The 18,337-nt window shown below is 39.5% G+C and overlaps 1 pseudogene; it reads right to left on the bottom strand.

The window, feature by feature from the left end:
* Positions 1 to 5,430: 5,430 nt before the first annotated feature.
* LOC131914393 (small ribosomal subunit protein eS17-like) lies at positions 5,431 to 5,828 on the bottom strand (annotated as a pseudogene).
* Positions 5,829 to 18,337: the final 12,509 nt, after the last annotated feature.

Below are 18,337 nucleotides of genomic sequence, written 5' to 3'. Positions count from 1 at the left end.
CACAACTCAGTGAAAACAGCAGTGACTCTGCTCATGCTTTCCTCTCCCCTCTGCTGTTGATCCTAACTTCACTTGACTGAGGCCTTTCCTTTGTCCATCTCCTGTGGGCACACCTCTGGGCTCCTCTGTTCCAGATTTGGCTTCTCTCACTTGCTGCGGCTGATGCTCACGATAAATGTGGCTTTCTGTTCTCAGCTTGCCCACATTATATTATTATATATTATATATCATGGTTACAAAACACACACACACACACACACACACACACACACACACACACACACACACACAGAGAGAGAGAGAGAGAGAGAGAGAGAGAGAGAGAGAGAGAGAGAGAGAAAACTTCCGCACTTGTCACTGTCTATCTGTGGATCTGCTGCTGGTAGCAGCCTCCAGCTACCAGACTGCCACTGAGATGTTCTACTCCTGTTTTCCTCTTTTTGAAGTACTGGAGAAGATATTTTTTCCTTCCCTCTCTCTGGACATATATTACTTTCTCTCTTCCTAAATCTCACAGTTGTCCTAGAATACAAAATGTGCTGGTGTTTTAGTTCCAGGAACAAGTTGTCTCTATTAACGCAGAAAAAAATATGAGAAAACAAGCCGGGTGGTGGTGGCGCACGCCTTTAATCCCAGCACTCGGGAGGCAGAGCCAGGCGGATCTCTGTGAGTTCGAGGCCAGCCTGGGCTACCAAGTGAGTCCCAGGAAAGGCGCAAAGCTAAACAGAGAAACCCTGTCTCGAAAAACCAAAAAAAAAAAAAAAAAAAAAAAAAAAAAAAAAAAAATGAGAAAACAAATGGGAAGCTAGTGATTAATAAAGCAAAATATTCACATATGTGCCAGGCCTGAGGTGCAAATCTTTAGTCCCAGCACTCTGGAGGCAGAGCCAGACAGATCTATATGAGTTCAAGACCAGCCTGGACCACATAGAAAGTTCCTGGCCAGCCAGGGCTACATTGCAAAACCCTATTTCAAAGTAAACAAATGAAAAAACAAAAACAGCCAAGCAGCCACATATGATATGATTGTAAGGAGTGTTATATCTTAGTGTAACCCACTTCACAGAAAATAACTGGGAATGTTCCAGTTCTATGTACCCAACAAATTCAGTTATTAGTTCTTAAAAATAATATGTCACTAAGAAATAGGAAAAAAACCCATTAAATTACTATATACACTGCTTTTATTTCCTAGTTCTTTAGTTCTGGATTATTTATATTTTGCAATGAGCAGCATGCTATTGTTCTTTTTTTTTTTTTTCCAGAGCTGAGGATGGAACCCAGGGCCTTGCGCTTGCTTGGCAAGCGCTGTACCACTGAGCTAAATCCCCAACCCCTGCTATTGTTCTTAAAGTACTAACAAAAGACTCGAGATGGTAATTATTTTCTTGGTTGAGAGATTTTTACTTATGTTGACTATTTCTTTAATTTTTCTGTATTGACATTAAACTTCCTATGCTAATTGTTTTCGGCTTTTCCTATTATAAAGCACAAAAGCCCACTGACATGGAGGATTTGAGATCATGTTCACAGTTTTGAGAACAGGTAGAGAATAAACATGCAGCCATTACCTGGAGACTTAGAGTATGCTAATGCCAGGCCCAATTTTTATTCCTCAGATTACTCAATTGTAGCCTGTTGCATTAAGTGAGAGTTATTTGAAATTGCAAATGACCAGAAAAGAGGCAAAGAAAGTCTTGTATAATGCAAGTCAGAAGCATTTGTGCACAGCTGTTGAATATACTTTGTACTCACAACCACACCAGTCCCTGCTGTGTTATGAGCTCATGGGCTCAGAAGAGGTTCAAGAGCATGCTTTCCATGGATCTATGCATCTGCTTCCATCAGTCACTGGATGAGAGTTCTATCATGACAGTTAGGGTGTTCAGCCATCCGATCACCAGAGTAGGTCAGCTCAGGCACTCTCTCGACCATTGCCAGTAGTCTATAGTGGAGATACCTTTGTGGATTTCTGGGGACCTCTCTAGCACTCTGCTTCTTCTTATTCCCGTGGGGTCTTCATTTACCATGATATCTCTTTCCTTGTTCTCTCACTCTGTTCCTGATCCAGCTGGGACCTCCTGATCCTCTAAGTTCTCTTTCCCCTGACTCTTGCCCTCCATTACCCCCCTTACCCCCAGTTTGTTCATGTAGATCTTATCCATTTCTGTGTCACTGGGCGATCCTTGTGTCTTTCTTAGGGTCCTCTTTACTAGGTAGCCTCCCTGGAATTGTGAGTTGCAGTCTAGTTATCCTTTGCTTTACATTTAGTATCCACTTATGAGTACATACCATGTTTGTCTTTCTGAGTCTGAGTTACCTCACTCAGGATGATATTTTCCAGGAGTCTAATAGGTGAGAGAGGGGAGGGATTATATGAGCAAAAGATATCGAGACCATAATTGGAAAAAGCACAGGGACAAATAGCCAAACTAGCAGAAACACATGAACTGTGAACCAATAGCTGAGGAACATCCATGGAACTAGACCAGGCCCTCTGGATAAGTGAGACAGTTGATGAGCTTGAACTGTTTAGGTGGTCCCCAGGCAGTGGGACCAGGACCTGTCCTTGGTGCATGAGCTGGCTTTTTGGAACCTAGGGCCTATGCTGAGACACTTTGCTCAGCCTTGGTGCAGGGAGGAGGGAACTGGACCTGCCCCAACTGAATCTACCAGGCTGGGCTGACTTCCCGGGAGACCTTGCCTTAGAGGAGGTAGGAATGAGGGGTGGATTGGTGGGGAAGGCTGGGGGGTGGAAGGAGAGAGGACAGGGGAATCCGTGGCTGATATGTAAAATTAAATTAATTATAAAATAAAAATATATTTTTTTTTTTTAAAAAAAGAGCATGTGTTCAATGCAGGAATGCCAAGCAGAGGGACAACCAAAGAATTCTAACACTAGATGGCACTATTGGAAATTTATCCCTTGAGTGGTTCCCCTATTTTATGATTGCTATTTAGAAACATGAAAGGTATGCAATCACAATTGTTTTTCAATGTCACTTAAATATCAATCAAAAGATACTTATTCATTTAGGGTACCGTGTTCTAGAATAACCATATAATTGCTTTCCCCAAGACTATTTAAACAAATATCATTATCACCTATTACTTGCATCATCTACTCATACCTTTCATGCTCCTCTCTCCCCACTGCTCTCTTAACCTCCATGTCTAAATGACTCCCCCCATCTCTCTGCTGCCCCTGGACTGATTCCCAGGACCCCTCACACACACTAGGCAAATGCTCTACCACTGAACCACACCTCTGCCCCTTCCCTTTGTTTTGATGTCTCCCTCTCTCTGTTTTTTTTTTGTTTTGTTTTGTTTTGTTTTGTTTGCCGTGCTTCCAAGCTTTATCCTATATAAATGTACTAGGAATGCAGACAGAACAATTTTTCAGTTGATGGAATTGAAGTTTCTCCTGCCACCCTTTCAGTTAGCATAGTTTTCTCAGCTTACTCTTTTTTTGTTTTTGTTTTTTGTTTGTTTGTTTGTTTTTTACTGCTCTACTTCTCCCAGTACCTTAATGTCACCTCCAATCTTTAGTTACTCGGAACCAAAAGATCATAAAGCTTCTCTCTTTTTTCATTTAAAGTCTAGTCAGAAGCCTTTGAATGTGGGTCCTAAGACACACTTGCCTGGGCAGTTTAACAGCTTCATTGAGAACACAATGGGGCAATTGTTTAACAGATTTCACCATTGAGCAATGAACAGCTGTCCATCTACTTGCTTTTATAGCTGGCACTGAAATCCATTTCCCTAGAAATTTCAATTAACTAAGACAGACAAACTATTTAAAAGGAATGTTGTCTCTGGGAGTCTAGGCCTTTGCTATAACATAGGCTCTCCCAGTCTTCACAAATCCAAATTGCACACAGCAAAGAGCACAGAGCAATGGGGGTGGGGGAAGGTTGAATATAAGAGCTAGGCTATGTAAATGGTGAAATTTTTCCATTGAAATCTATTTTCTTCTATGCATATTGAGTGAACGATGACAAAACATATAGTAAGTTAATGTAGTAAAATCAATTGTAAAAGGTAATTAAACTCACACTCGTACACTTGCTTGGTGTTCTTTACTTTTCACTTTCTGTTGGTGCTTTGTGCTTGTCAGAAGAATAACATCAAATATTCCATTTATAGGAAGTCGTGCATTCTTAGATCTCGTGGGGAAATCTGTATTTGTTTGTGCTGACACAGCCAGCTAATCAGCCTTAACTGAGATGGCAAGAGCTTACACAGAGACCCTCTTTCCTTGAAATTCCCTGTGAGTCTTAAGCACCAAACATTCCAAAAACCTTTGAAAAAATTTACAACAGTTTCAGACTACAAGGCCTTGGAACCATATGTTGTTTTACTTTGTTAAGACAGCTTTTTGCTATATATTCCAGGCTTCCCAAGCTGGCCTTGACTTCACCATGTAGGGCAACCTGGCCTCAATCGTGCATCAGTCCTCTCACCTGGACCCCACATGTCAACTGCTGGGAATCACAGGCATGAGTACCATGCATGTGTACCAGGCTTCATATCTTTTATTACATTTTCCTTCTTTGCATGGTATCTGTGAAAATTGCATATAATTGAGATCGCTGGTCATGATAATAATGATGGCTGGCATCCACTGACAAATTAGCCATGTGTTGACCACTTCTTCACAGCACTTACTGCAAGTTGCCTCAATCTTTACAGAATCTTGAAACTTAGAATCTCCAGGTTTGTAGATGACAAGATTGAAATGGAGACAGGTAAGGACATAGTAGATGAAATGCAATAGGTACAAAACATTCTGTGTTTCTTTTAAGTTAGATGGAGCTCTTCCACAATGGAGAATTTAAATTCTGGTTTAGATGAAGACTCGGAGAGAAGACATACTTAAAATAAATAAGTTTGCAGCCAGTCTGACACTCTGGGGCAGCATTTGAATAAACAGATATTCTGATTTCAGTCTGTGGAAGTCATTCTAGCTCTCTAAGGGTTTAGTCACAGCTAAAAATTAAAAACCTTTTATATGACCAAATACTCATAAATGTACATGTATTAATAAATATTATTTCATAATATTTTGACCATACATGACAAAAATTTCTTTTCTTCTTTCTTTCTTTCTTTCTTTCTTTCTTTCTTTTTCTTTTTCTTTTTTTTTTTTTTTTTGGTTTTTCGAGACAGGGTTTCTCTGTGTAGCTTTGCACCTTTCCTGGAACTCACTTGGTAGTCCAGGCTGGCCTCGAACTCACAGAGATCCGCCTGGCTCTGCCTCCCGAGTGCTGGGACTAAAGGCGTGCGCCACCACCGCCCGGCTCTTTCTTTCTTTTTCTTTCTTTCTTTCTTCTCTCTCTCTCTCTCTCTCTCTCTCTCTCTCTCTCTCTCTCTCTCTCTCTCTTTTTCTTTTTTTGTTTTCAGGTTAATTGAAAATATTACAGAACAGATTCAAATGGTTCCACGTGGTGTTTTGAAATTCATCCCAACTGTAGGCTGATTGACCTGTGGGTTGGAGAGACTGCCAAAGTCCAGAAGCTTCAACACTTCCTTGGTGTTGAATCTACCTCAATGATCTGATTTAGGGCCAAGACCTCAAGAACATAATTATCTCTCCTCTATCTCTTCCTCCTGCAACTGGCTAGAGATACCTCTCACAGGACCTGTCTGAATCTTCTTCATCAGATGCTTGACATAGCCAGTTATCTTGTTGCCATTTCAAGCTAGGAATAATATGATTTCCTTGCGCATGTGCTTGTTAGGGTGGAAGTCATTACCTAGGCATGTATAGTACTTCTCAATGGTGACCCAGGCTACATTTTCACAGTCTTAGAGTGAACATGGCCCATGTTGGCAGGTCCTGGTAAAACAGAATTTTATTTTTCTTGTTGTCCTTAAGTGCTGGTAGAGAACAAGAAACATATTCTATAAACTATCAATAGGTAATAAACTGTATTTAAAATTCATTTATGGCAAATTAAAAAATTAAAATTTATTTATAACTGAATATGTTTATAATGTCATAAAACTTTATATATTTATGGGTTGCCAAGTTATATCCCAATGTGTATATACGTATAACATAATTTGTATTTTAAGAAAAAAATTTCAATTTATAAATTAAGAGAATAAACAGTGCCAAGTTTCTATTAGAGTTAACAAGTTTTATTCCACTTCACCATGGTTTATTATTCTTCCTACATGCGACTACAGGAAGAAATTTCTGCAGGATGATATCCATTAATGACATCAATTTTCCTCTGAAAGTGTAGAACTACTGTGATTCCTCTGGAAATGGACAGCATGAACTATGATAGCCTGGTAGCTGGTTAGTGGAACATGGAATGAAAGGGCAGAGGGAATAAAACATAAGAACGCAAAAGGGCAGAGGATAAAATAGGCTGGGAGAACAGCACCTACGTTATATGGGATTCTTGACCCTAACGCTACCCAGGCTTTGAAAATCTGCACTGGTGAACATGAGATGTGCAGAGAAGAATGGTAGGTTGACAAGTAGACAACATGTTATACAAAGGAGAATAACTAATCTGTGACTCATGTTGCTAGAGTTTTCCTGCCTGGCCCACGGTCAGGGCAAATCTCTCTCAGGCTGGAGAATTTCTCTCCAGCTCCCACCACCAAGTCCCGCCAGTCTCAGAGCCCACTTATAAAATAAACACACAGACTCTTACATTATTTAAACTGCTTGGCCATTAGCTCAGGCCTGTTATTGTCTAGCTCTTACTCTTATATTTAGCCCATTTCTATTAATCTTTACTTTGCCACATGGCTCATGGCTTACTGGTACCTTACATCTTCCTTGTCCTGATGGCGGCTGGCCGTGTCTCTCCCTCCGCCTTCCACTTCCCAGAATTCTTTTCCTTGTCCCGCCTATACTTCCTGCCTAGCCAATAGCCAATCAGTGATTTATTTACTGACCAATCAGCAACACACTTGACATACAGACCATCCCACAGCACTTCCCCTTTTCTTTTCTTAAAAAGGAAGGTTTTAACTTTAACATAGTAAAATTACATATAACAAAACAATTATCAAGCAAGAATTACAGTTACAATATTAAAGAAGAGATCCTATCTATCTTATATTTGTAAGTTTAAGGTTTTATATCTAACTTATCTTTTATTATAACTAAGGAAAATTGTAAGTATCTAGTCTTTAACCACATCAAAGTCCTCAGAAGGATATATTACTACCTGAGAAATGGAGAAGGATATAAGCAACTTTTAGGAGTCTTGTAGGGTAGACAGAGACAGCTGGCAGCCTGGACAGTCATTCAAAGTTCTCTTGTAAAGTTGGGGCATCTGTCTTCAGCCCACAGGCCTAGAGTCTCTTATTCACTTTTCTCTGTGTCCTGTAGAATGTCTGGCAGTTTTCTCTGCAAAGCAGGAACCTGAAGGACCATTTTGTCAAGCAAAGTTCAGTGATCACCTTTCTATGGGTCCTGCATGTCCAGTTGATCAGACAGTCCAGGCAAGAACAGTTTCTTGCCCAAATGGCTATTTTTGTCAAGGTGAAGATAAACTCCATATGGAGTGTCTTCGATGCCCATCCTCCTCTCTGAAGTAAATCGGTGCTGTCAGGAGCAGACATGTCTCACTGTCCAGAAAGTCTAAATTTTTAAAACATTTTAAATGCCATATTCTTTAGGTCTTTGAAGTGTTTGAAGACTACCTATCTATCTGAAATATATCTATGTATATCTAGAAGACTTAACTAACATGGCTACAAATATTATCATAGATGACTAACTATTAATCTATTTTTTAATTATCCATTACAATTTTAAATGAGTTACATAAACATAATACCTCAAACAAGAATAGAAATATATATACAGTATAACAAAATTAAGTTTAAATTTGTATCAATAAACCAAAATCTGTAGCAATGTAAAACATTTTAAACAAGTTGTTACTCTTTAAAAGTAGGTTCATTAATCTACCCTTTCATCCTATCATATCTAAACTATCCCCTTTTTTTCTTTAGAAAGAGATTGTATTTATAATCAACCTGATTTAAATAAAAATATTGGTTTTTCTCTGTCCCACACCAGAGGGCTCTTCTGATTTGGGACATAAGAATCTCTTAACCATTTTTTTTTTTTTTTTGAGCAATATGTCTGGGTTTAGAGGGGGAGTGAGCCAATTCCATCTCTAAAGCCAGCTTGGTATATTTGGGAATTTGGGCGTAGCTTCTCTTACTACTTCCTGCTGGAGGGGGGCGCTGTATCTTATGGGGAAACAAAGAAAATTTTAGGATCATGGAGTAGTCCGTGAGGCTGTATATCTGAGCCAGTTGACTTGAAACCATTCTGGATGTTGAATCATCTGGGCCATGGTGTCATTGGAGACCTTTCAGGGGGTCTTGGCTGGTCAAACCTGATGTATCTTAATCTGGAACAAATCCATAGTCTCTGGCTTTCTGTGGAAACAAGAGCAGAGACTCTTTTCCAAAGCAACATATCCTTATATCCAAATTTTGAAGTCAAGGTACCTTTAAAATATACATTTTGGCATAACTCAACAGCTTTTACAATCAAATGTATTTCTGCAGTTATGAATATCAAAGAGAACATAATCCAGATTCTCTGTGTGGTAGTCATCTTTACGTGGCTTATTTTTTTATATTAGCTTGAGCCTATTCCTTTTAAACTGCAGCCTTCTAAGCCTGAAACGGCGCAGTGGCTGTTGGCTCCGCCCACTTCAGCTTCCCAACATGGCGGCGGTCTGCTTTCCGCCAGCTCTGGGAGCCATAACTCTCAGAAATAGTGGGTCTACACTTTTACCAAAGTAGCGTGTAGCCCAGAAACCTCTTTTTTTGTTTTGTACTAGCAAAGGCTAAATTCACCACACAGTTTAATGTGCTACTTGCAGAGGCCTCATTCCCACCATACTGCAGGTCGAGAGCGCACGCTAGGAACCCGCCAGTAGCTCAAACCGGCAGCTGCCGCTTATTTGAGAGAGACAATTAGGAAGCTGTTTTAGGTCCGTTTTAGAATCTTTTTTCTAAGTTTTTAGGTGGAAACTCTTGCCACCACGTTGGACGCCATTTGTTGCTAGAGTTTTCCTGCCTGGCCCACGGTCAGGGCAAATCTCTCTCAGGCTGGAGAATTTCTCTCCAGCTCCCACCACCAAGTCCCGCCAGTCTCAGAGCCCACTTATAAAATAAACACACAGACTCTTACATTATTTAAACTGCTTGGCCATTAGCTCAGGCCTGTTATTGTCTAGCTCTTACTCTTATATTTAGCCCATTTCTATTAATCTTTACTTTGCCACATGGCTCATGGCTTACTGGTACCTTACATCTTCCTTGTCCTGATAGCGGCTGGCCGTGTCTCTCCCTCCGCCTTCCACTTCCCAGAATTCTTTTCCTTGTCCCGCCTATACTTCCTGCCTAGCCAATGGCCAATCAGTGATTTATTTACTGACCAATCAGCAACACACTTGACATACAGACCATCCCACAGCAGACTCACATCAAGTAGTTTCCAGATTCAGAATGCAGGGAAACTCAATGATACATCTCAGCCTAGGGAGATTCTGGACATGGCCATCTTCAAGCTATGGAATAGGAACAAATATCTGATGAGTCTGTGTAAAACAGAGAGGCCCCCTGCAACTGAAATTATATGCAAACCAAAGATTTTTTAAAAGACAGACACGCCTTGAGAAATGTTCCTAGCATTTGGATCAAGATATAAATGAAGACAGGAAGTGGTAAGAATGAACACTTAGGAGGAATTTCACCAATTCTTAGAGTTTTGTGAAATTACTTTTCAGCTCATGTGCTCAAGGTTTCCAGGAAGACACTATAGGCTATTTCAGTTTTAACAAGCTACTGGACTTGGACATGTCTTATTTTTACATATGTAAAACTAAAACAAGATTATCAAATATCCAAACAATATGAGAATTAAGGAAAACAAGCACACTTCTTTCTTTCTTTTTTTTTTTTTTTTTTTTTGTTTTTTCGAGACAGGGTTTCTCTGTGTAGCTTTGCGCCTTTCCTGGGACTCACTTGTTAGCCCAGGCTGGCCTCGAACTCACAGAGATCCGCCTGCCTCTGCCTCCCGAGTGCTGGGATTAAAGGCGTGCGCCACCACTGCCCGGCTCACAAGCACACTTCTTAACGTGTTCAATCAAGATTAAGTGATCCATGAGTGTGTTTTTATAAATAACGTGAGATTAAGTAAAAAGTAATTACTGAATTTATTGAATGTTTGCTCTGGATCCTGAACTATAGTAATTTCTCAACATGTGTTATCTGACTTCACATAATAATGTGATAAGGTGAATGTATTAATTTAATATTTCATATGAAGAAACAGAAGCTTAAAAGGCCACCTTACTGAAAGTCACAGAGCAAAGCTGGTAATAAGGTGAAAGGACATTTCAGAAACTGGAATTTACTTTAATTTGTTGATGTATATTAATTGCATAAAGTAACAGGTTTCTTTGTGCTATTTTCACACAAGTATACAGCATACTTTGATTATTTCCAGCCACTGATTACACTTTCTAAGCCCCTCCACACCACCTCTGCCCACATCCCTAAGAGTCCCTTTTCACTTTCAAAGCATCTTTTCCTAAATTCTACATATAAGACAAAACACACAACATTTGTCGTTCTTAGTCTGGCTTGTTTTGATTGACATGATGATCTCAAGTAGCATCCATTTTTTCACAAACAACACACTTTCATTTTTAATTTTGGGCTAAAACTCCATTGTGTTTATACACTATATTTTCATTTATTCATGTTTTATTATTAAAATTTTTAATTAAAATATACTTATATAACTTTCTCCATCCCTATCCACTTACTGATCCTTCCTGTGTCCCTCCAATCCCTTCCTGGTCCTCCCATTCCCTTTCAAATTGATGACCTACTTTTATTATTATTGTTTTATACACACACACACACACACACATACACACACACACACACACACACACACAAATATATAAAAATATAAATACAACCAGCAGAGTCCATTTAGTCCATTAGGCTTCCGTGCATATAATCTCAGGGCTTTATGTTAATAACCAATTATGGTCCTTGTCCCTAAGAGAGGCTAATTTTCCTTCTCTCATTAGTCATTTGTTTCCTGTAATTTCTTGTCTAGGGGTGGGACCAAGTGAAATTTCCCCCTCCTGCATTAGCATGTCTATTGATATTGTTATTGTTCAGGTCTTGTTCAGGCAGCCATATCTTCCCTGTCATTCCTAGGAAATACAGTCTCACAAACAGACTTCCTGGTCCTTTTGCTACTACAACCTTCCCTCTCCCTCCTCCATGATGTTCACTGAGCCTTAGGCTCCTCAGGTGTCTTGTAAATGCCTCTGTTGGATCTCTGAATTATGACAGGTTGTGATTTTCTGCAGTGGTCTCCACTTGCTGCAAACAGACGTTGATTTGTTAAAGAGTGGGAGCTACACTTATCTGTGAGTATAAAGGTAAATTTTAGAGAGTAGTTAGGAATTATGCCAGTCTTGCAAAGTGGCAACAGTAGGTCTTCTGTAAGATCCATGACCTTACTAGCCCCAGGTTCTTGGCTAAGTTTCAACTACCAGGCATGACTTCCTATTGAGTGGGCTGTAAGCCCAATTAGACAGTTGTTGGTTGCCAGGAAAATACGATTGCCTCTATTGCACATTTAAGAATATCTTGCCATGCTGGTCATTGTTGTGTTTCATTGGCATCACAGCTGGAGAGGACTATTGATTGCTTCCCTAACTTGGCAGTTTACATAGTGCTTTCTGGTTCTATGAAAGCTAGACCACAGAAAGAAAGCATTCAGGTTAGATCCATCTCTAATCTTCTGAGTTTTGTGTCTGAAGTATCCAATGTCTTCAGCAATAAGGACTTACCTTCAACTTCTGAGAAGCAACCAAGAGCAACAAAAATAGCCTATCATATTGACAGTCTCTTAGACTGGCCAACCACTCAAATGGATGTTTTTCATGCCTGGTACTGGGGATTTTTTTTTTTTTTTTTTTTTTGGATAGGCTATGGCTCTTATCCAAGTGGTGTAACTTCATGAACGTGTCCATACCACCATCCATCCATCCATCCATTCATACATAGTATGATTTTAGGTAAATATAAAATAATGATTTGTTAAGGCTTTATTGTCCTTGGTGTGTCCCATCCCCCCCCCCCCGCTTCTGTACTGACCTCCCTCTCCCTTCTTCAGCAAGAGACCTACCTAGATTGATTCCATCATCTGGCTGTTGTGTGGTGCTGCAGTGAACACGGCAGCCCAGGTATATTTATTGTAAGCTGACTTACAAAGTCACACCACTCCCTTTCTAACATCCTCATTTTACATTGCCCTCATTCCTCATCCTAATATCTTTGTAAGTTGGATGTTAGAACTGGAAAAACTACCATTACTCTTGCCACTATTATGAAGCAAAATGAGATAGGGAAAAGAAGTTTCTTTTTTCCTAGATCTTCATAAAATAAGTTCCAAATATCAGAGCATATGTTTTATAAGCTCAAGAATGGTTGAGCAAAATCAACTTGACAGTTAACAATTAAACTGATTTCCATTAGCTCAATAATGCATTACTTAAATGTGGGTATTTGGAGAACACTGAAATCATTATAAGGCTTTCTACAGCTGGATACATTTCTTCAATGAGTCTTCATGTAAATTGTCATACCCACCCTACCTGTTTTACCTTGACATTACTGCCAGCAGAGAAACAAGAGTCAGTCTGTGTTGTTGTTCAGAAGGAAAGACCAGGACTCCAAATCCAGACTTTCAGAGACATGCCCCAACCTGACCTGGGATGATTAAAGTTCAGAATAACACATTGCAGTGGGAAGCTGGAATTCCACTCTGCTCTTTGAGCACAGCATGGGACTCAACATTTTCCTTCCCTTTAAGTTCTTCTCTGCATGACTAAACAAGTGATCTGGGTGTGGTTGGAGTGATGATTTCTGGAGTTTGGAGCCAAGATAGAAAAAGGTGTAGCACTGTAGCTTGGTTTTTTTGCCTGCTTATAAAGGAATAAGGGAGGAGTGCCAAACCCATGGACTCTTGCAAAACAGCACATTGTAAATGCCTACCTTATTTTAAGACCATCATTGGTAAGATATGCCATCATGATAATGCCAGCAGTTTCCTAAATTTAGGAAAGCTAAATTTTTCCCTGAAGTGTTATGGGAATTTATGTTATTTATGTTATGGGAACTTCTTTAAGTACGTTCCTTTGGGTCAGAAAAGCCATTTATTATAAACATTTGTTTCAAGGAAAATTACTGATAATTATTGAATTTTCTTGTTTCCTATATATCTTCACTTTGGGTTGAAATTTTATATTTTTAATCACAGAATTCTCTGTAGCCCTATTTCTAGGAATGAATAAGTTTTGTATGTGGATGAGAAATCATGTTATTACTCCTTTCATGAGTTACCAATTCACAGTACAGCTCCGCCTTCTCCCTTTTCCTCTCAATTTAAAATGGAACTTGGCACCCTAACAGAAAACAGCAACTACATTAAACTCCTTAAAAAGCTTTTCACATTGCTTGAATCAAAACTCTGCTTTTCACCAGCTGAGTTAGATGACTGTGGCTGGCATTAAATCGATGTATTTAACGGAGAAGTTCTTTCCATAACACAAACCCAGCATGTACAGCCATGGCTAAGTCTCCAGTCTTCCCTACTGAAGTCTCTCCAACTAAAGTCAGAGGGGACCTCCTCCATCAATTTCTGATTTTCAGCATTCAGATAATATGTAGACTATAAGGGCATGTTATTAAAATGATATTTCTATAAGTCATGGGCACTTGCCTTTTGAGCACAGAAGGAATATGGACTACAGAATTTTGCCCAGCCAGCTGCTGTTAAAGCATCGGCTAAATGGCCACCCTTCTAATATTCACACATCTAAGTCAGAAACATAGATTAGCAGCCTACCACAACCTTGAAATTGACCAGCTTTCTTAATATAAACCTGCACACCAATTTATATCTGATAGTCATTAAGAGTCACCTCAAAGAGAATTATATGACACTGAAGAAATTGAGCCTATTTGTAGCATCATTTAAACAAGTATTTACATGAGATTCTTGACCTAGAGGGTATTTTTTCTAAGTAGACTCTTTCCTTTGAAGGCAAGTAATTACTTTCCGAGATGAGCATTAGCAGGGAGAATCTGCAAGACATGTTTAGAGTTTTATTTTTTTATTGCATCAAAAACCAGTTTTCTAATTGCAATAAGTCATTCTTCTATACAGTAACTTCCTGTTTGTCTCTGGTAGAGTGTGCTTGATTTATCCAGTTGCTACCAGATACAAGTGCAATTACATATGGTAAAAGGAGATCACACAAGAAGAAAGTGGCAAAGTCTTCACTCAGTATCCTTGGATCTTGTGAATAAACTGTAAGTTGTAGCCTTTTCACTCACAAAATTTCCAAAGCTGATAAAATAATGTGTTCTATGTATATTCATCATGTTGATGAAAAATAACAGATCACAATACAACTCATATGTTTCCAAGATACAAATACACATGAACTATTTAGGATTTGGCAGTGGTTTTCAATATATTAGTTGTGTGACCTTGGGTAGTAATATGACCTCCTTAAGTTTAATTTTCTCTTTTTGACAAGTATAATTTATTATAACTTCAGTCTACCAGACACATCTACTATATATAGCCCATGATATAATATTTTGGAAACAAGAAAATTTTCTAATTATTAGTAAGATCAAACTTCTCATTTTAGAGATGAGAAAAAAATGAAACTAAAACATTTTAGTAGTGAAAACCTGAGATTTGTAAGAAAATGTATCAAAATATACCTAAATTTTAATTCAACAAATAATGTACAGAATATATTATATAGCACAGTAAATGACAAGCAAGAGGATTTACTGTTACAGCTGCCCATTGAAGGAGTGACCAAGAATGACAGATGTGCAGAACTAGGCTTCAGGTTACATGAATTTATAGCTATTCTTTCAGAGCTGTTACTAGCATGAATTAATTTCATTTTTCTGAAATTATTACCAGTACAGTGCTTAAAGTTTTAGCTCAAGCAATAAGACAAGAGAAAAAATGGAGGCAATACATACAAAACAAGAAGTCAAAGCATCCCTATTTGCAGACATCATTGTCCTATATTAAAAAAAAAAAAAACGAAAAACAAAAAAACAAAAAAAAAACACTGATGACCAGAAAATTCTTGTCTGATAAATACTTCCAGTGAAGTAATAGAATACAAACTCTACATACAAAAATTAGTTTTTCTTTGCACCAACAATAAACTTTACTAAAACAGAATAAGGAAAAATAATTTACTCACAATCAGTTAAAAAAATGAAAAGAAGGGCTAATGAGATGACTCAGAGGGTAAAGGTACTTTCTGCCAACCTGGAAACTGGGGTATGATTCCTGGAACCCACATTGTGCAAAGAGAGAAAGAGAGGACCAACTCCCAAGAGCTGTTCTCAGATTTCCACCCTGTGTAATGATTTCCACCCTGTGTAATGGCTTACTTGTGTGTGCCCACACATACATACACACACACACACACACACACACACACACACACACACACACACACAGAGAGAGAGAGAGAGAGAGAGAGAGAGAGAGAGAGAGAGAGAGAGAGAGAGAGGGGAGGGCAAAATAAAATTATAAAACCCTAAAATACCTAACTTGAAATGTAGAAAACCTATACAGCCTATACAATGAAATCTTTACAGCATTGAAAGATTGTATATCTGTAAAATTCTCATTATGCTTAAAGAAAACAGTTTACCTTGCAAAATTCATGTATATGTGGATTTATTTTTTTTTAAGAAAGTCGGAGTCTCCTTTCTTATCACTATCAACAGATCAGCCATAATTTGGAAGAGAAACTGATGCTGATACAACACCCACCATCAAAGTAAATTCAAGACAAAGGAAAGGTCTCTGAAGTGGCTTTGGAGACATGATGCTGAATAAGTTAGGGTGATACTGTTGCTTGATGCCCACACTTCACCTCATGTCCTTGAAGACCTCATCTTTCTTCATGGAGGCTTTCAGCCCCAGAATGGCCTTCACTTCTAAAAAGCAGTGGTTTTGCTAATGCCCAGGTTCTCTGGGCTCATTTCCCTCAACAGTGACAGCTAGAGACGTAAAGTAGGTGTGCCCCTTTCCTTTGGACTGAATGAAGGAACACTAGACAACTTTTTTTTCTTTCTGGCTAATGGTGTCCACCAGGGAGAAGACAAAGCAGGTTCCAATATTCGTCATGGACAGAGTGACAGAACCTGTTCTAGCCTTGGCCCCACAACTTCTGAGCAAGTTTCCTGGATCCTCCCTGGGAACATGTGTAGCATGAATCTTAAAGAGTCTTATTAATGAAAACAAACTGAGGGCCAGGTATTGGGGTGAATGCTGGAAGATCAGAGAAGCAGAACAAGCCACAGTCTCACCTCGCCAGTTCCTCAGCTGATCCTGTTTCCTCAGACTAGAAGCCTCTGAGTCCTCATCCAGAATGAATCTCAGCTGAACTGCTGCTAGAAGCCTGAAAGCTTAACCAGCCAAATGCTTCTAGTTTCTGGACTTCACGCCTTATATACCTTTCTGCTTTCTGCCATCACTTCCTGGTATTAAAGGCTTGTGTCACTATGCCTGGCTGTTTCCAGTGTGGCCTTGAACTCACAGAGATCCAGATGGATTTCTGCCTCTGGAATGCTAGGATTAAAGGTGTGAGTGCCACCATTTTCTGGCCTCTATGTCTGTCTAGTGGCTGTTCTGTTCTCTGACCCCAGATAAATTTATTAGGGTGCACGATACTTCAGGGAACACAATACCACCACAAACATGAATTGCTGGTTGTGGGAAAAGCCAACTCTGCGGGTACACTGAGGAATCAAGGAGGGTGGTTATCTTCCCAGCATCATCACCAATAACAGGCATGTAGACACCAGCTGGGTCCAAAACCTTTAGATCTGCCACAAAAGTGTTTGCTCTCATGAGTCCAGCTTTGTCATGCAAAAGATCTTGCTGGAGTTGTACACTCTATGTTCCTTGATGATTTCTTCTGTGATTGGGATGGTGGAGTTTACTAGTTGGTACGATCCAGATCATAGCTTCTAGGCTTTGCTGGGTACATGCTGTTGTCAGTGTGGCCCCGATGGTAGCATCAGTGTTGAACAGTTTCTGCAGTGTCATGCCTGGTTTCCTGGAAGAGTAGCTTGAACCATAACCACATTTGAATTTTTTAGGTATCTTGGAAGCTACGCAGGACAGAGGTTTCCTTTCACATTTGTTTTGGTCTTGATGTGACTTAGGTTGACACCTGGCTCAGAGCAATATCATCGAAGATCAGTGGTCTCACTAAAGCGGTGTTCTTCAGGAGGAGTGAAAGGGACTACCCAATCCCACCAGAAGCCCCAAACAAAGCTACTTTAGCATTGCTCTGGGCCAACACATGAAACTGTCTTGTCCTAGAAGGTCAAGTGGACAGGAGGGACACTGACCAGAAAGTATAGGAACTAGCTGGGAAAAAAGTTGTAGCTGGAGTTTTCTCTCCGGGTCCCACCAAGCCCTGGCAGTCTGACAGCCCACTTATAAAATAAACACACAGACACTTATATTATTTACAAACTGTATGGCTGTGGCAGGCTTCTTGCTAACTGTTCTTATATCTTAAATTAACCCATTTCTATTCATCTATAAGTTGCCACGTGGCTCGTGGCCTACCAGTACCTTACATCTTGCTTGTCAGGAAGTCGGCTGGCAGCGTCTCTCTGCCTCAGCCTTCTACTTCCCAGAATTCTCTTCTCTGTTTGTCCTGCCTATACTTCCTGCCTGGCTACTGGCCAATTAGCATTTTATTTATACAGAGTGATATCTATAGCAACAAGTAACTCCAATGAACTCACTGTTATTCATATTTTAAAAGGCAGGTTCTAACTATGTAGTCCAGTCTGAATAGAACTCTGTGAAACTCTTTGTGTAGAACTTGGTAGTCTTGACTTGATAATTCTCTGTCATTCACCCAGGTTCTGGGATTTAGGTATGTTTCACTATATCAAACTTTCATAGGTTTTTTTTTGCAATGTCTTGGATGTACAATCTACTCTATTCCTTCATCAGGGGGCTATTGGCTTCCAGCAGAAAGCCCCTGGAAGACAATGATGAGATGCATACTTGTGTCAAATCAGAAGTGGTCATCTCCTTTCTACTTCACTGTCTATGAACAATTGATTCCAACTACATGGGTTGTATTCACTTAACAAATACCTACTTTGTAACTGCTATAGTTATATTCTCAAGAAGCTTCGATATTAACATGAAAGCTATACAACCATGAAAGGA

Source organism: Peromyscus eremicus, chromosome 7 (assembly GCF_949786415.1).
Source record: "Peromyscus eremicus chromosome 7, PerEre_H2_v1, whole genome shotgun sequence".
Taxonomy (NCBI): domain Eukaryota; kingdom Metazoa; phylum Chordata; class Mammalia; order Rodentia; family Cricetidae; genus Peromyscus; species Peromyscus eremicus.
Note: the sequence above shows the minus strand (reverse complement) of the source record. Positions and strands in the feature narration are given on the sequence as shown.